The sequence below is a fragment of the Xyrauchen texanus genome, chromosome 20 (assembly GCF_025860055.1).
Source record: "Xyrauchen texanus isolate HMW12.3.18 chromosome 20, RBS_HiC_50CHRs, whole genome shotgun sequence".
Classification (NCBI taxonomy): domain Eukaryota; kingdom Metazoa; phylum Chordata; class Actinopteri; order Cypriniformes; family Catostomidae; genus Xyrauchen; species Xyrauchen texanus.
In genome coordinates, this window is record NC_068295.1 from 36,505,159 (window position 1) to 36,521,005 (window position 15,847).

The window sequence follows — 15,847 nt, forward strand, 5'->3', positions numbered from 1 at the left end:
ACTGTTCAGCTGACTTTTCAACTGATTTTAATGATTCAAAAGAGTTCAAATGCATTTTACATTTAAAACAGTGTTATGTTTTGCTTAGTTTAGTTGTAAATGTAGCAAAAGGTTTTTTGTTTTAATTATCGGAGTAAAAGTATACATTTTCTCTTCAAAATGTTGTGAAGTGGAAGTCGTTAGAAATATTTATACTTAAGTAAAGAACAAATATGCAAAACATTTACTTGGGTATAGATCCAGTATTTGTATACACATATCACTATACACGTCTCTAACAATCAACATGATAATTTTCTTACCACATAATGTTTCAACAGAGCTAGGATTTTCTACAAATGACACACAAATGGGCTGGGTCATATATAAATATCGAAATATTTTTCAGTCTTTTGATGATATTATACACACTGAATACATCAATATGAATGTGTTTGTTATGATTTAAAAGGCAGATTTAATTTTTTCAATCAGAGAAATCATCATGTCAACTAAATAAGTACTGTTGCCAAGTTCATTTCAAAATATGTAATGCAAGAAGTAAAATACAGTTCAAATCCCGGCCTGTTCTCTATACTGCTTTTCACCAAATGAACAAAATGATCATTTTCACAGAAATATAGCAACGCATCGTAAATAGTAATATTTACCAACCTATTTTTACTAAAACATTTTTTATGAATAATGCCACAATATTTTTAACAGCATTTTGGGATGCAAACAAATCAGATGAAACAGCATAAAAGGTCCCAAAACTTGTCTAATGATTCTCTTTAGGAAGCTTAGACTAATGTCAAAATAAAAAGCACATTAAAATGATAGCAGCAAATGAATTGCAAATATATCATGAAAATTTGATACAGTATAATATCCGATTTCTGAGTGAGAAAGGGTGTTCGTGTAACGTTACAGTCCTTCAGACTAAGTGTTTTTTATTTTTTATTTTAGTCTGTTTTGATATCCAAAAAAGACTACTTATGTGATGAATTCAAATTGTTTTTGTGTCATTTACTTTGCAACCATGTATTGCCATATGTCAAATTAAAGGACAGGGCCTGCTCAAGAAATTAAGAATTTCAGTGCTGCTTAAATGCCTTAGACATGATCCCTCCCAGTCATGTTGTTTATATTTGTATGTATTAGATAAGAAGTAGCAAATAAAGAGATCAGCATAAACATAGCCCTTCAGATATAATCCTACAAGCATTATGCATTATATAAGTTTATTTGGCATGAATAGAGGCATTCATCTGTTCCACATGGCAGAATCTTCATGGTTTTCTTTGTAAAACAATTGTATTCAGTCACACGTCGTTGTGTAATATTCACACTGGAAAAGGCAAAGCATCCATGACTTAGCAGGAGGAAAGAATACAGCAGGTGGTAAACAGGAGATAAAGCCTTCATGCTCAAATGCATTTCTCTTTTTGTTTAAAATATTAGAAAAGGTCTAGATGTAGATTGCTCCTTTAGCTCAGAGAATGCATCTAATCTAGTTCAGTCCAACTATTGAATGCAAGCGGGCAACGTATATCAAGTGCTGACTATGAGGGTTGTCACTATCCATCTGACTCATTCTGTAAATATACCTGTGGGGTCAAAATGTCTCAGCTGCTTTTTGCTGTGAAAGCGCTTTTTTTCCTGAATCAAGTGAAAATCCAGATGTGTTTTCTCAGCATTTTTTGTAATTTAAAAGCATTTCCATCAGCAAAACCTTCTTATGTTTTAAGCAATCTGCAATTGAGGCTCAATTTAAATAGCACTGTCCCTTTTCACAATAAACAAGTACAGACAGTATCATTACTCAGTAAGGTAGAATTTTTAGGTTTGCTCATGCGTGATCACACATGCTATATTTTCCCTTCAGAAAAATTATGGCATTAAAAGGCCTCCCCAAACTTCATTCATTCTTGTGGTTTGAAATTGTATCCTAGCTACACAAAACCATTGGTAACACTTCACAATAAGATTCCATTGGTTAACATTTGTAAATGCATTAGGTATCATGAACTAACAATGATCATTCGTTTTTTTTTTACAGCAATTATTCATCGTTGTTAATGTTTGTTAATAAAAATGCAATTGTTAATTGTTAGTTTCTGTTAGTTCATAGTGCATTAACTAATGTTAACATATGCCACTTTTGATTTTAAAAATGTATTAGTGTATGTTGAAATTAACATGAACAAAAATGTATAAATGCTGTAAAATTAATGTTCATTGTTAGTTCACGTTAATGACCGTTGTTAATGAAAGTTAACAAATGGAACCTTATTGTAAAAGTGTTGCCAAACCATTTTTTTTAAAGTATTTTTAACATCCATATCACAGAGCAAATTATCAATCATGTTCATATCAAACACTGCACAGAAACACCTTTGAAAAATTAAAGTTAAACCAATATGATAAAAAAATATTAATTCATATGCAATATTTCAATATGATAAAAAAGTATAAATATTTAAATTTGTATTAATTATTATTATTATTATTATAAAGACTGTTTTAATACAGTTTTCCCTAAGCGGAACATTTTGGAAAATGTAGTTGGTAATTCATGGGTGGTGTGGGAGGGAAATGTGGTGTAAATGTTCAAATGATTGCACAGATAAATGAATAAAAAATATATTAATATTATACTCTTAAATATTTACCTGTATATACTGTATAATATTAAACTTTCAGAAAAGCATTTAAGAAATGTAACATTTTTACCTGCTCATCTGAAATGCGTCTCTCACCGTTTCTGTGGACACCTTTAACATCTTCACTGACTCCACATATGACTCATGTGATGTATTTCTTGTTTTCTAAATTCATACAGAAGTTTTGTGTGGTTAACAAACCTACAGGCCGAAATTGCACATTGTCAGCCACTGACTGTCTTGTGAGTTTTACTCCTGCAGGGGGCGCTTGACGCTTCAAAAACGGAATCCTCCATTCATCCGCATTGAAATCTAAGAACACTTTACATCCATTTGGAGATATTTTAATCGGGACAGTTATTTTTTATAAAAACTGATAATTGCAAGATTCATACCTGTGAATAAAAATCTGCCTCAGCATTACCTATAAAAGCATTTTTAAAAATCCTCATCAAGTAATAATAAACAACGTATCTCCCCCGTCTCCCCCAGTTCCATGACAATGTGTGTGGGTGAGAATCAGATCAATATTTAAGTCCTTTTTTACCATAAATCTCCACTTACACTTTCAAATTTTGAAATGTGTGAATCAGCTGACACCTCTCTACTTCACAGTGGTACATCACATGGTAAATGCTCTTAAATGTTTAAAAAATTAGAATAACTACATGAATACGGATGAAACCCAAATAAAGAACTGCAACAATGGTCAAAGGAATAGTTCACCAAAAAAATATAATTTATTCACCCTCATATCATTCTGAACCTGTATTATTTTCTTTCTTCCATGAAAATAAGATATTATGCAGAATATCCAAGATGCTCTTTTCCATTTATAGAGGATGGTGATTTGCTCTGAGAGCTCTGATTGAGGGGAAGATAATCAGAGAATAACAGCTTAGAATTTGGTCTGTCACTACCACAAAGCTTGCATATGGCTTAAGAAGACTTGGAACGTAGTACTCAAGCCTTGCCTGCTTTAATGGTGCTTTGTTGTCATTCGTGAATTCCCTGCTGTACCATGGGTAATGTAGTTGTTTACCATGTATTTCGCTATCAGTCCGCGTTTCAATTTCATTGTTTAAAAATCGTGTTTGATCGCTTCAACAGAAGCATTATACCATCGATGAACAACCTCGGAGCTCATGGCAGGTCAGTCTTTAAAGGTTAATATGTTGTTGTGGAAAATCAGTTCATCTATGGAAAACAATGAATAGGATTTTTACTTCTGTAACAAGTCTGTTGTCGCTCTATTACTATCTTTTTAGCCTGGCAGAGAAAAATAAAGTACAGGGAATGAACACACCACCAGTGAGTTTTTCCATCACGTTTCTCGATTTCACAGTGCAACTAGTCCCGCCTGAATGAGATTCTCATTGATCAACGCATACCCATGTCAGAGAGCATTACAGCAAAATTCAAAATGCTTTCAACAACAACAAAAAAAAAATGCTCTCTACATTTAGTCACTGTTGTATATATACAACAGTGACTAAATGTAGAGAGCATTTTTTTCCACTTCACTGTGTGTATCACTCCGCTTGTGTTTGTGCCATTCTAAACTAAAGTGTAAGACCAGCGCAGATGTGTTAAGAGCTACTGTTTGACTATTTGTTTTTTACATTACATATGTTAGCCAGCAGATGGTGGCAAAAGATAATTTTTATGTTTAATATGAGCCAGTTAGGTGAAGTGAAGTGAACTTCGCATCAGCCAGTGTTAACATACAGCACTATATGATCACTCGTATTACTACTAAAGCTAGGAAATATCTTTAAATGTCTTTAAATTAACATCTTCAGCATTACAGCTCATCACAGCTGAGAGACAAAACAGACTGATTAATTACACAAACTGAAGGTGCTTACCTCTTATCGGACTTTCCACATTGGAGTGGACACACTGTTTAAAATATATTATAATTAGGGCTGTCAATCTATTAAAAATGTTCATCGAATTAATTACACGGTGTCCCGATTAATCGCATATACAAATATTTGCTGAGAAAGCCCCTCATATAACAATAATTCAATATATAAAGACTATACAATATATAATTATACATAGTTATTTTTAAATATTAAAAAAAAATATATATATATATATATATATATATATATATATATATATATATATATATATATATATATTCAGATAATTCAAATGCATTACATTCTTGTGGCAGAAGAGTTAATCATTGATAAGACAATACAAAAAGCGGCTTTAGAATACAATGTATTGTTTACTACCATATTATTGATCATAAGTCAATCATTGTCATACAGTTAACAGCAATCCATTTCACAAGTGAATTTGTCAATCAGTTGGAGATTTATTATGAGGGCTTGTTTAAGGACCCGTCAATGTACACCTGCGTCAGACATGCTTGTGTAGCGTCTCGGGTGTGTTGCATCATAAACATAAATTGTTTAGTTCACTGTTTCAAGTTAAATATAGTTTAATACTCAATCTTTAAACACATCTTGAGATCCCTTAGTTCGCATTTGCACTCCAAGTGTTTTGAACGCAAGAATGTAACGTATGTTTGCGTTGTTCTTCCTACTGATGTGTTTTCTTCACTGTATAAACTGTGAGTTGCTCACACAGCTGAAATTTTACTTACTGCCCTCTGGAGTAAACAGGTGGTACTACAAGCTTGCATTTCTATTATGGTGTGATTAATTGCAAACATTTTTTTAACGCATTACTTTTTGTCAAATTAAAAGCACTGAATTAGCGCGTTAAATCGACAGCCCTAATTATAATCACACACATTTAAAACTATACTTCTCTCTCCACTGCCCCTCCCCGAGAGCCCTCCAAAAATGGCAAATAGCTGCCCCATTTCCTATCAAATGAATCTAAGTTCCCCAGCATTCTACATGACATTTCCTCGAATGCTGCCACCCTCCCAATCTCTGTGCACCACTCTTGAAATGAGGGTGCTCCAGCTGACTTCCATCTCCTTAGAACAATCTGTCTGCTGATCATAACACAGGTTAGAACCCAATTTTTTATGTTTATCCCTTATATTGATAATCACCCCATTGCCTAAAATACAGAGACTGGGGCAAAATGAAATTTTAGTGCCAATACGTCACATACAGTCAGGTCCCTAAATTTTTTTTTGACATCGACACAATTCTAATCTTTTTGGCTCTATACACCACCACAATGGATTTGAAATGAAACGAACAAGATGTGCTTTAACTGCAGACTTTCAGCTTTAATTTGAGGGTATTTACATCCAAATCAGGTGAACGGTGTAGGAATTACAACAGTTTGTATATGTGCCTCCCACTTTTTAAGGGACCAAAAGTAATGGGACAGATTAACAATCATAAATCAAACTTTCACTTTTTAATACTTGGTTGCAAATCCTTTGCAGTCAATTACAGCCTGAAGTCTGGAACGCATAGACTTCACGAGACGCTGGGTTTCATCCCTGGTGATGCTCTGCCAGGCCTCACTGCAACTGTCTTCAGTTCCTGCTTGTTCTTGGGGCATTTTCCCTTCACTTTTGTCTTCAGCAAGTGAAATGCATGCTCAATCGGATTCAGGTCAGGTGATTGATTTGGCCATTGCACAACATTCCACTTGTTTCCCTTAAAAAACTCTTTGGTTGCTTTCGCAGTATGCTTCGGGTCATTGTCCATCTGTACTGTGAAGTGCCGTCCAATGAGTTCTGAAGCATTTGGCTGAATATGAGCAGATAATATTGCCCGAAACACTTCAGAATTCATCCTGCTGCTTTTGTCAGCAGTCACATCATCAATAAATACAAGAGAACCAGTTCCATTGGCAGCCATACATGCCCACGCCATACCACCATCATGCTTCACTGATGAGGTGGTATGCTTTGGATCATGAGCAGTTCCTTTCCTTCTCCATACACTTCTCTTCCCATCACTCTGGTACAAGTTGATCTTTGTCTCATCTGTCAATAGGATGTTGTTCCAGAACTGTGAAGGCTTTTTTAGATGTTGTTTGGCAAACTCTAATCTGGCCTTCCTGTTTTTGAGGCTCACTAATGGTTTACATCTTGTGGTGAACCCTCTGTATTCACTCTGGTGAAGTCTTCTCTTGATTGTTGACTTTGACACACATACACCTACCTCCTGGAGAGTGTTCTTGATCTGGCCAACTGTTGTGAACGGGGTTTTCTTCACCAGGGAAAGAATTCTTTGTTCATCCACCACAGTTGTTTTCCATGGTCTTCAGGGTCTTTTGGTGTTGCTGAGCTCACCGGTGTGTTCTTTCTTTTTAAGAATGTTCCAAACAGTTGATTTGGCCACACCTAATGCTTTTGCTATCTCTCTGATGGGTTTGTTTTGATTTTTCAGCCTAATGATGGCTTGCTTCACTGATAGTGACAGCTCTTTGGATCTCATATTGAGAGTTGACAGCAACAGATTCCAAATGCAAATAGCACACTTGAAATGAACTCTGGACCTTTTATCTGCTCCTTGTAAATGGGATAATGAGGGAATAACACACACCTGGCCATGGAACAGCTGAGCAGCCAATTGTCCCATTACTTTTGGTCCCTTAAAAAGTGGGAGGCACATATACAAACTGTTGTAATTCCTACACCGTTCACCTGATTTGGATGTAAATACCCTCAAATTAAAGCTGAAAGTCTGCAGTTAAAGCACATCTTGTTCGTTTCATTTCAAATCCATTGTGGTGGTGTATAGAGCCAAAAAGATTAGAATTGTGTCGATGTCCCAATATTTATGGACCTGACTGTATAAAACTCTGAACCTTCAATCAAAATTCTTGGATCTTAACACGCCACCATAAAACATGGGTTGTGTCTCCATCTTCTGATTGGCATCGCCAGCAGGTGGGTGTGTCTTTAAGACCAAGCCTATATAATCTAGAGGGGGTCCAATAGAATCTATGTAAAATCTTGAATTCCATAAGGCGAACCCTTGCATCTCTAGATACAGACTTGACATTTTTTAGAATCCTAGATCACACTCCCTCCTCCAATAGCAAGTTTAAATCTTTCTCCCATAATCTCTTGATAGAAGTTAAAGCTCCATCCCCCAGACCCTGAATAAGCAGGGAGTAATACACTGATGCCTCATGGCCTTGTCCAAATGCAGTAATCACCACTCCCAGTGTATCTGCCACTTTAGGAGTATGCTACTCCCAAAAATAGTACAGAGCAGGTGGCACAGCTTTAAATACCTAAAGAACTGAGATCTAGGAATTCTGAAATTTTGAACCATATTTTCAAAGGATCTCAACACTCCACTCTCATTCTCTGTATTAACCTCCATCACAATCCACTCTTGACCAGCAGAAAGGGAATATATCATTTTGGGTTCAGCCATATGCTCGAGGCAACATTTAAATAAATGTCTGAATTAAACAAACTGGACACTTTTGTCCATACCGAGTGAAAATGTGAGATAATTTGGTATAACTTAACTTCTCCGACTAGTTTGATAAAAAGGCTTTGCCATGGCAAAATAGGGGCAAGAACTTCCTGTTCAATACAAAACCAGGGAGTGGCTCTCTCAGGTTGAAGCAACCAAATGTCTGAGACTGAATGCTGAAAAGCAGTTACCGGGAAGTTCGCTAAAGATTCTGATTTAGACCAATTAGCTCAGTATTCTGAGAACTTAGAAAAGGAATTCATAATTCTGTGGAGGCAAGGCATAGATCTAGTAGGGTCGGAGATGAATAATAAAATATAATCTGCATAAAGCAAAAGCTTATGCGCCATACCTCCAGCTACCACCCCTGGAAAATCATCCTCCTTTCTTATCGCAGCTGCTAATGGTTCCAGGTCAAGACAGAACAATAATGGGAAAGAGGGCCAAAGGTGGCCCTCTTTCCCATTATTGTTGGAGTACTAAAGCAAAAGTACAATTAATTTAAAAAAATTATTACTCAAGTAGAAGTAAAAGTACTAACATAATTACTTGAGTAAGAGTAAGAAAGTATCCAATTAAAAGAGTACTCAAGTAGTGAGTAACTCATTACTTTCACAAATTACATAAAAGGGACTGTGAGCTCTATGATGTAAACCATCTTAAGTGAGGGGGACCAGAGTACCATGTCTGGCCTGAGGTTGGTGGGGGCAGTCTCAGGTGGAAAGATTAGCTGCTGGCTGATGTCTGCCAGCATTTTCCAGTCGCGGGTCATGCATAGTTGTCCTGCTTCTGACTTTGTGGAAGGATATTTGGGTGTTTTCTGCCCTTCTCTGATAAATATTGTCTTCAGGGATTGCTTGCTCTTGGTGGCTGGGAGTTGGTCGCAATCCGCTTGCTCTCTAAAGCTAATGCTTTGCAAAGAGAGACAGCCTTCGCTCTTCTCACAACCTCCTCCTGTCGATGCACCTCCTTGACCACCAGTGTTCTCCGGTCTGATGTTGTAGCCTTTCGCCAGGTTGGTTCACTTGCTTTCAGGCCAAAACCTCCTCTTCCCTGCTGGACCTGCCCCACAATGTCTTTGAGCTTCAGGGCTGATGTAGCTTGCTGCACTGCATCAGATAGTGTCCACTTCTATCCAGTTACTAGGGGCAGTGCAGCAGTACTGATGCTCTTGTCTCTGGAGTCCTTCAGTGTCAACTGTAGTCTTACTTTAGAACACTTGTATTCCTCGGTCAGACTAGTGAGAGGTAGTTCCAGGACCCCTTTGCAGTAGAGGCTGATGTTAGTTAGACACCCTGAGACACCGAGCCAGTTTTTTGTGAATTAAGTGATGGTTCGCTCCATCTTCTCCATGGTTGTTAATGAGAGTTTCCCAGGCAGTAGACTCTTGTTGATGTTGTCCAGATCATTAACAATCTCTTTCCTTAGTTGTTGCACCTGCTCTTTGTTCTTGAGGCTTGAGTTGTACCATCTGCCTAGGCTATTGACAGGCTGCTCAGACACTGTTGGTATTGGGTCATCCCTGATGCAGAACCTTGTGTCTCTAAGCACCCCCTTGACTGTGGAGATGCTTTGAGATTTGTTTGGCTTGATTTTCATTCGGGCCCACTTCATGTTCTCCTGCAGCTTTCCAAGTAGCCGCTTGGTGCATGCTGCAGTAGTGGTCATAGTTGTCATGTCATCCATGTATGCTCTGATAGGTGGTAGATGAAGCCCGGCCCTGGTTCATTCCCCGCCCACCACACTTTTTTTTCTTGAGGCCCTGATAATGACTTTCGTGGCCAATGTGAAAACCAGGGGTGAGACTGTGCAGCCTGCCATGATGCTTACTTCCAAGCACTGCCATGTTGTGGTGAAGTCGGCTGTTGTGAAGCAAAATTGTAGGTCTTGGAATTAGGTCTTGACCAGTGTTGTGATACGTTCTGGTACATGGGAATAGTTCAATGATTCCCAGAGAAGATCATGGGGAACTGAGCCAAATGCATTTTAAAAGTTCATATGAGATGTTGTTTCTGTGACAGCCCCAGAGATCCGACACTTTGTGTATACATCAGCATCCGAATTCAATCATTTCCTTCACTCACTGCTGAGCTATAGTGCACTCACTGCCATTCACTATATATGAAATAGTGAATGAGTGAGCGGTTTCTGATACAGCCGCTGTCTTCGCCATATGATCACCCCGCGCCTGCACATCTCTTATGAGCGCGACTCACGCACCTCACTGTGCATGCGCATAAATGCAGTCTGTTTGCGCTCCAATTGTCAATCACGCAAACAGCAGAATCAATGCATTTATTTACACTTAACTTGGATGTTTACATGGATTTATACAGTTAATCCGCCTGAAGTAGCTGCAATAGTTTCCAGTACCCCCGCGCGGGCACGAGGTAAATGAGAAAATACTGCTCATGACATGCGGGATGCGGGACAAAATGCACTGATATATTGCTACACTGATTTAAAAATGTACACTTAAAAACTAATGTCATATGAGCCCAGTTACAGAATCACCCTGAAAATGACCATCACATTACACAGAAAAACCCGTGTTAGGATTAGAGCCAAAACTTACCTCAGTGTGCTGCCTCTAATTGGAGCTGTGATTTTAATCTTGAAATATAAGCTTGTCTTGGTGTTAAATGAAGGCATTGTGTGCCGAAACTATACTTTTTTTCACTGTGCAGAGCGAAGAAAATTTTTCATTTTGAAGAGTTTGATGCTGCAGCATTGATGACTTGAGTGACAGCCTGTGTGAACCTCCGCTCTTGTAAAAGTCCCATTCAATAATCTCTCAATAAATTACGCATTATTAAAAATAAACCCAGTAATGTAAAGACAGGAATGCAGCCCATTGTAAAGAAGTAAAAGTTAAAACATTTCATTCAAAATTTACTTGAGTGAGAGTAATAAGTACTCACTTTTAAATCAACTCTAAAAGTATTTTCCCCAAAAAGTTACTCAAGTAAATGTAACAGAGTAAATGTAGCGCATTACTACACACCTCTGAAGAGGGCATCCCTGCCGGGTGCCCTTATCCAGAGTAAAATAATCTGAAATTAATCCATTAGTTTGTACCGCTGCTAATGGGTGTCTATAAAGTAACTTAATCCATCCAAGAAACGTATTCCCAAACCCATACATTTTCAAAATCTTAAAAACATAATCCCATTCTACCATATCAAATCCCTTTTCGGCATCAAGTGAGATAACAGCGACCGGAGTCTGATCATTTGCCACTGACACATGATATTGATGAAACGCCTAATGTTATCAGAAGAGTTACGGCCCCGAATAAACCCTACCTGATCTGTATGTATAAGAGATGTCATAACTTTTTTAATTGGTTAGACAACATTTTTGACAATATGTTAACGTTTAGCTGGATCAGGAATATCCACTCTTAATCTCACTTGGATCTTTGTCCTTTTTAAGAATCAGACTGATCCGGGCTTGTGTCATGGTTGGCGGAAGTTTACAATTCTTTAAAGATTCCGTATAAACTTCTAGCAAATGTGGAGCCAGTTCTGTAGCATAAGATCTAAAAACCTCAGTGGCAAAGCCCCTTCCTCCCTAAACTCCTCCAAGATTATCTCAGAATCAAGAGTATTTTTTTGCTCATTCATCAGTTTAGGAATTTATAATGGATCCACATAGTTTCTAATATCCTCTTCAGTAGACAAAGACGTGGAACTATAGAGAGCAAGATATAATTCTTTAAAAGCATTATTGAGGTAAATATTTCACCACCAGCAGATTTCACCTAGGGATTGGTAGAAAAACTCTCTGTTTTATACATCAAGCATGAGGTTTTTCAGCCTTATCCCTTGACTCAAAGTATGAATGTCTTTTCCTGAATAGCAAAAACTCCACCTTCCGAGACAAAATAGTTTTATATCTGTATTTCAATCAGGTAAATTCTCTGAGGCCATTAGACGACATTCAGTGCTTCAGCTCAGCATCTGCACTTTTAATATTCCCTTCATGAGTTCTCATGCTTTGGATTTTTTGGTGAATGAGGCATAATGTATGATCTTACCCCTAAGAACTGTGCCTCCCAAGCCACGCCCACAGAGGATACGGAGGACCAGTTGGTCTCCATATAAACATAGATTTCAGCCTTATTTGTTGGAATTCAGGATTTTGCAAAAGGGATAGTTTAAAGAACCAACTATATGATTTCTATTCTACATACAGAATGTGGGAACACCTCTAAACACACCAGGGTGTGATCTGAGACTACATTTTTTACAATTGAGCAATCAACAGATGAAATGAGGGACTTGGATATATAACAAACCTGTCGCCCTGACATCTGTGGTCATGAAGTCATTTGAGAGACTGGGGTTGGCCTACCTCAAAGACATCACTGGACCCTTTCTGGATCCCCTTCAATTTGCTTATCGAGCAAACAGGTCTGTGGATGATGCAGTCAACATGGGATTGCATCACATCCTGCAACATCTGGACAGACCGGGGACATACGCAAGGATCCTTTTTGTGGACTTCAGCTCGGCTTTCAACACAATCATCCCAGCTGTACTCCAGACCAATTTAAACCAACTCCCTGTTCCCACCTCTACCTGTCAGTGGATTACTAGCTTTCTGACGGACAGGCAGCAGCTGGTGAGGCAGGGGAAATTCACTTCCACCACCTGTACCATCAGCACTGGTGCCTCCAGGGATGTGTGCTCTCCCCACTACTCTTCTCGCTCTACACAAATGACTGCACCACCAAGGATGCTTCTGTCAAGCTCCTGAAGTTTGCAGACGACACCGCTGTCATCGGCCTCATCCGAGATGATGATGAGTCTGCATATAGAAAGGCGGTTGAACGGCTGGCCGTCTGGTGTATTCAAAACAACCTGGAGCTGAACACGCTCAAAACGGTGGAGATGATTGTGGACTAAAGGAGGAACACCCCAACATTGTCCCCCCTCACCATTCTGAACAGCACTGTGGCAGCAGTGGAGACATTCAGGTTCCTGGGCACTGCTATCTCACAGGAGCTGAAGTGGGAGATACACATCGACTCCATTGTGAAAAAGGCCCAGCAGAGGTTGTTCTTCCTTCACCAGCTGAGGAAGTTCAACCTGCCACAGGTGCTGCTGAAACAGTTCTACTCAGCAGTCATTGAGTCTGTCCTCTGCACTTCAATAACTGTCTGGTTTGGTGCAGCTATGAAATCAGACATCAGAAGACTACAGAGGATAGTTTGGACTGCTGAGAGGATTACTGGTTGCCCAAATTTTGTGAGAAAGAATTACACAACAAAAGATCATCTATAAAAAAAACTCCAGCCAATAGGCGGAATAAACACAAAGAACGTGTAGATTCATCCACAAAACGGTTGCAAAGGTGTGTTACTCCACAAAACATACTCCAGCCGCTAGGTGGAACCAGCACAAAAAGAAAAAAAGGCGCTCAGTTTCCTCAAAGTCAAACAATTGTTCAGTGACCTGATTACACACTCTTGTAACCACCTCAGAGAATTTCATCTCCATGGCAGTGATCAATCGACGTATTACAGCAAGATCCTCCAAGTCAGCAACTACCTTCGTCAGCATTGCTGACATGTTGAACATCTCTTGCAGAATTTCCCTCATTTCTCAGACCAAATCAACTCCCTGGCTTGGGGCCTTCTTGGGGGTGTCAGCTTGAGCACGTAAGTGTCTTTTAATGTTTCCAGAGCCCAAGAATTTTGAATTCTTTGACATATTGTCCTCCTAGTACAGTTATTGAACAGAGTGTAACGAATCTCACCGGTTTATGTCATTAATAGTTTTAAAACTAGCAAAGTTTGCGGAGCTCACCTTTCACACGTACAAACCTTGCATGGCGTCATGTGACTCCCCAACATACAGGGGTGGAAAGAGTATTGAAAAATAATACTCAAGTAAAAGTACTGTTACATCTTTAAAAATGTAGTCTGAGTAGATTAAAAGTACATGTCCTAAATTCTACGCAAGTAAGAGTAAAAGAGTAGCTCATTTAAAAGTACTCATCAGTACTGTGTATTGAGTACTGAGTTGCGAAAGCTATGCCCCATTATAATAAAAACTCAATGCTGCAATTTAAAAATGTAGCACACATACTGTAATTTACATTCCCTTTTATGGCTGTTTGCCAGAAAGAATAAAAAAAATAGAAATGTTATAGGTGTCTGTGATTGACAACTTTTAAAATACATCACTTATCTATAATAATGTAAACACTACATGAAACTGATTTTAAAAATAAATAAAAGGGTGACATGATTACAAAAATAAAAAGATGAAAAAGTTATTTTCATACCATAATGTATGAAACAATTACATTAAAATCAGTTTATGTGGAGGGTCTAAATTTCCCTCTGGGGTCTGAGGGTATTTTGGGCCCTGGAGAAGTTTTGATATGCCTTGACATTTGTGCTTTTTTCAGTTGCTTAAAAACATATTAATGGCTAAAGTCTGATTACACTGTATTCAGCACAAACTGGGCAACAATAATATGTGAGCAACATGTATGTACAGGTTTGTATTTTTGAGAAAATAATGTTTATGCATGGTTTTTGAAAAAACTAAAATTTTAAGTCACTGAAATAAGGTCATATAACACAATACTAAACATTTGTCCACAGGACTTTTGAGAACTGGATCTTGTAGCCTAGTGTGTTTGCTACAAAATGATGTGAAAACCATCCTGATCACTCATTCATACAAAACAATATAGTCATTTAACTTTTGTAAGACAATTTTAGTGTTGATAGGTAATATGCGAGGAGGCGTGAACTATCATGAATATGGAGGTAATTTACACCTGAGAGACAAAGACCCTCCCCTGGGCCTATCAATCAGGGATAGAGAATGAATGAGTGGAGACTTAACGATCCAAATCAAGTTTTAAGTTAAAAGAAGTAATCTGACTATATATTTCTTTACATAAAGACTTTACTTAATTTTGGACCTACACTACCATTAAAAGAAGTCTCTTCTGCTCACCAAGACTGGATTTATTTGATCCAAAATACAGAAACAACATTGATATTCTGAACTCTTTTTACAATTTAAAAGAACAGTTTTCTATTTAAATATATTGTAAAATGCAATTTGTGATCAAAGCTGAATTTTCAGCATCATTACTGCAATCTAAACATTCATATTATTTTTATATCATATTACATATCATATTTATATCATACAGCATACAATTTACATGTACATGTATATATAAAATAGCATGTCAACTAATGAAAACTAATTGACTTACTCATCCGAAATTGTATCCTCGGCTGGATCAAGTCTCTCTTCAAAATACAAATGTTCATCGGAGTCCCGCTCTTCTTCTGAGGAAAATGTTAAATCTTCCATACTATCCTGGAGCTTTCTCGCCTGTGTGTCGTTGCAAATGCGCAGAAAAGTTGAGTTGTGTTGTGTTTACACCCTCACTGTCGTGGGCGTGTACATTTGCATTCATCGTCTCAGCACATTAGCGTATGAATGGCGCGTTCTGCTGGTGGGTGTGATCACATTACAGATAATTAGACTGTACATCGCTTTGTTTCATACATATTACATTGCAGGAGAATATTTGTTTTAAATTTGAATTGTTGTATTTAAAAGTAGACATTGTAAGCTTTCTTTATACATATGTTTCATGTTTGTGTGAAAAGTATTCGCGGAGTTTCAGTTCATTTTTGTGACATGTTTCTGAAATATGCTCGTGAACACAGAGACTGCTGAAAGGTCACCCTTTTTATTTTCATTATTTTACAAAAGCACAAGATTTTGTTGTTATTGTGAGTGTACAAAAATAAAAGTAGACCCTTTATAGTCT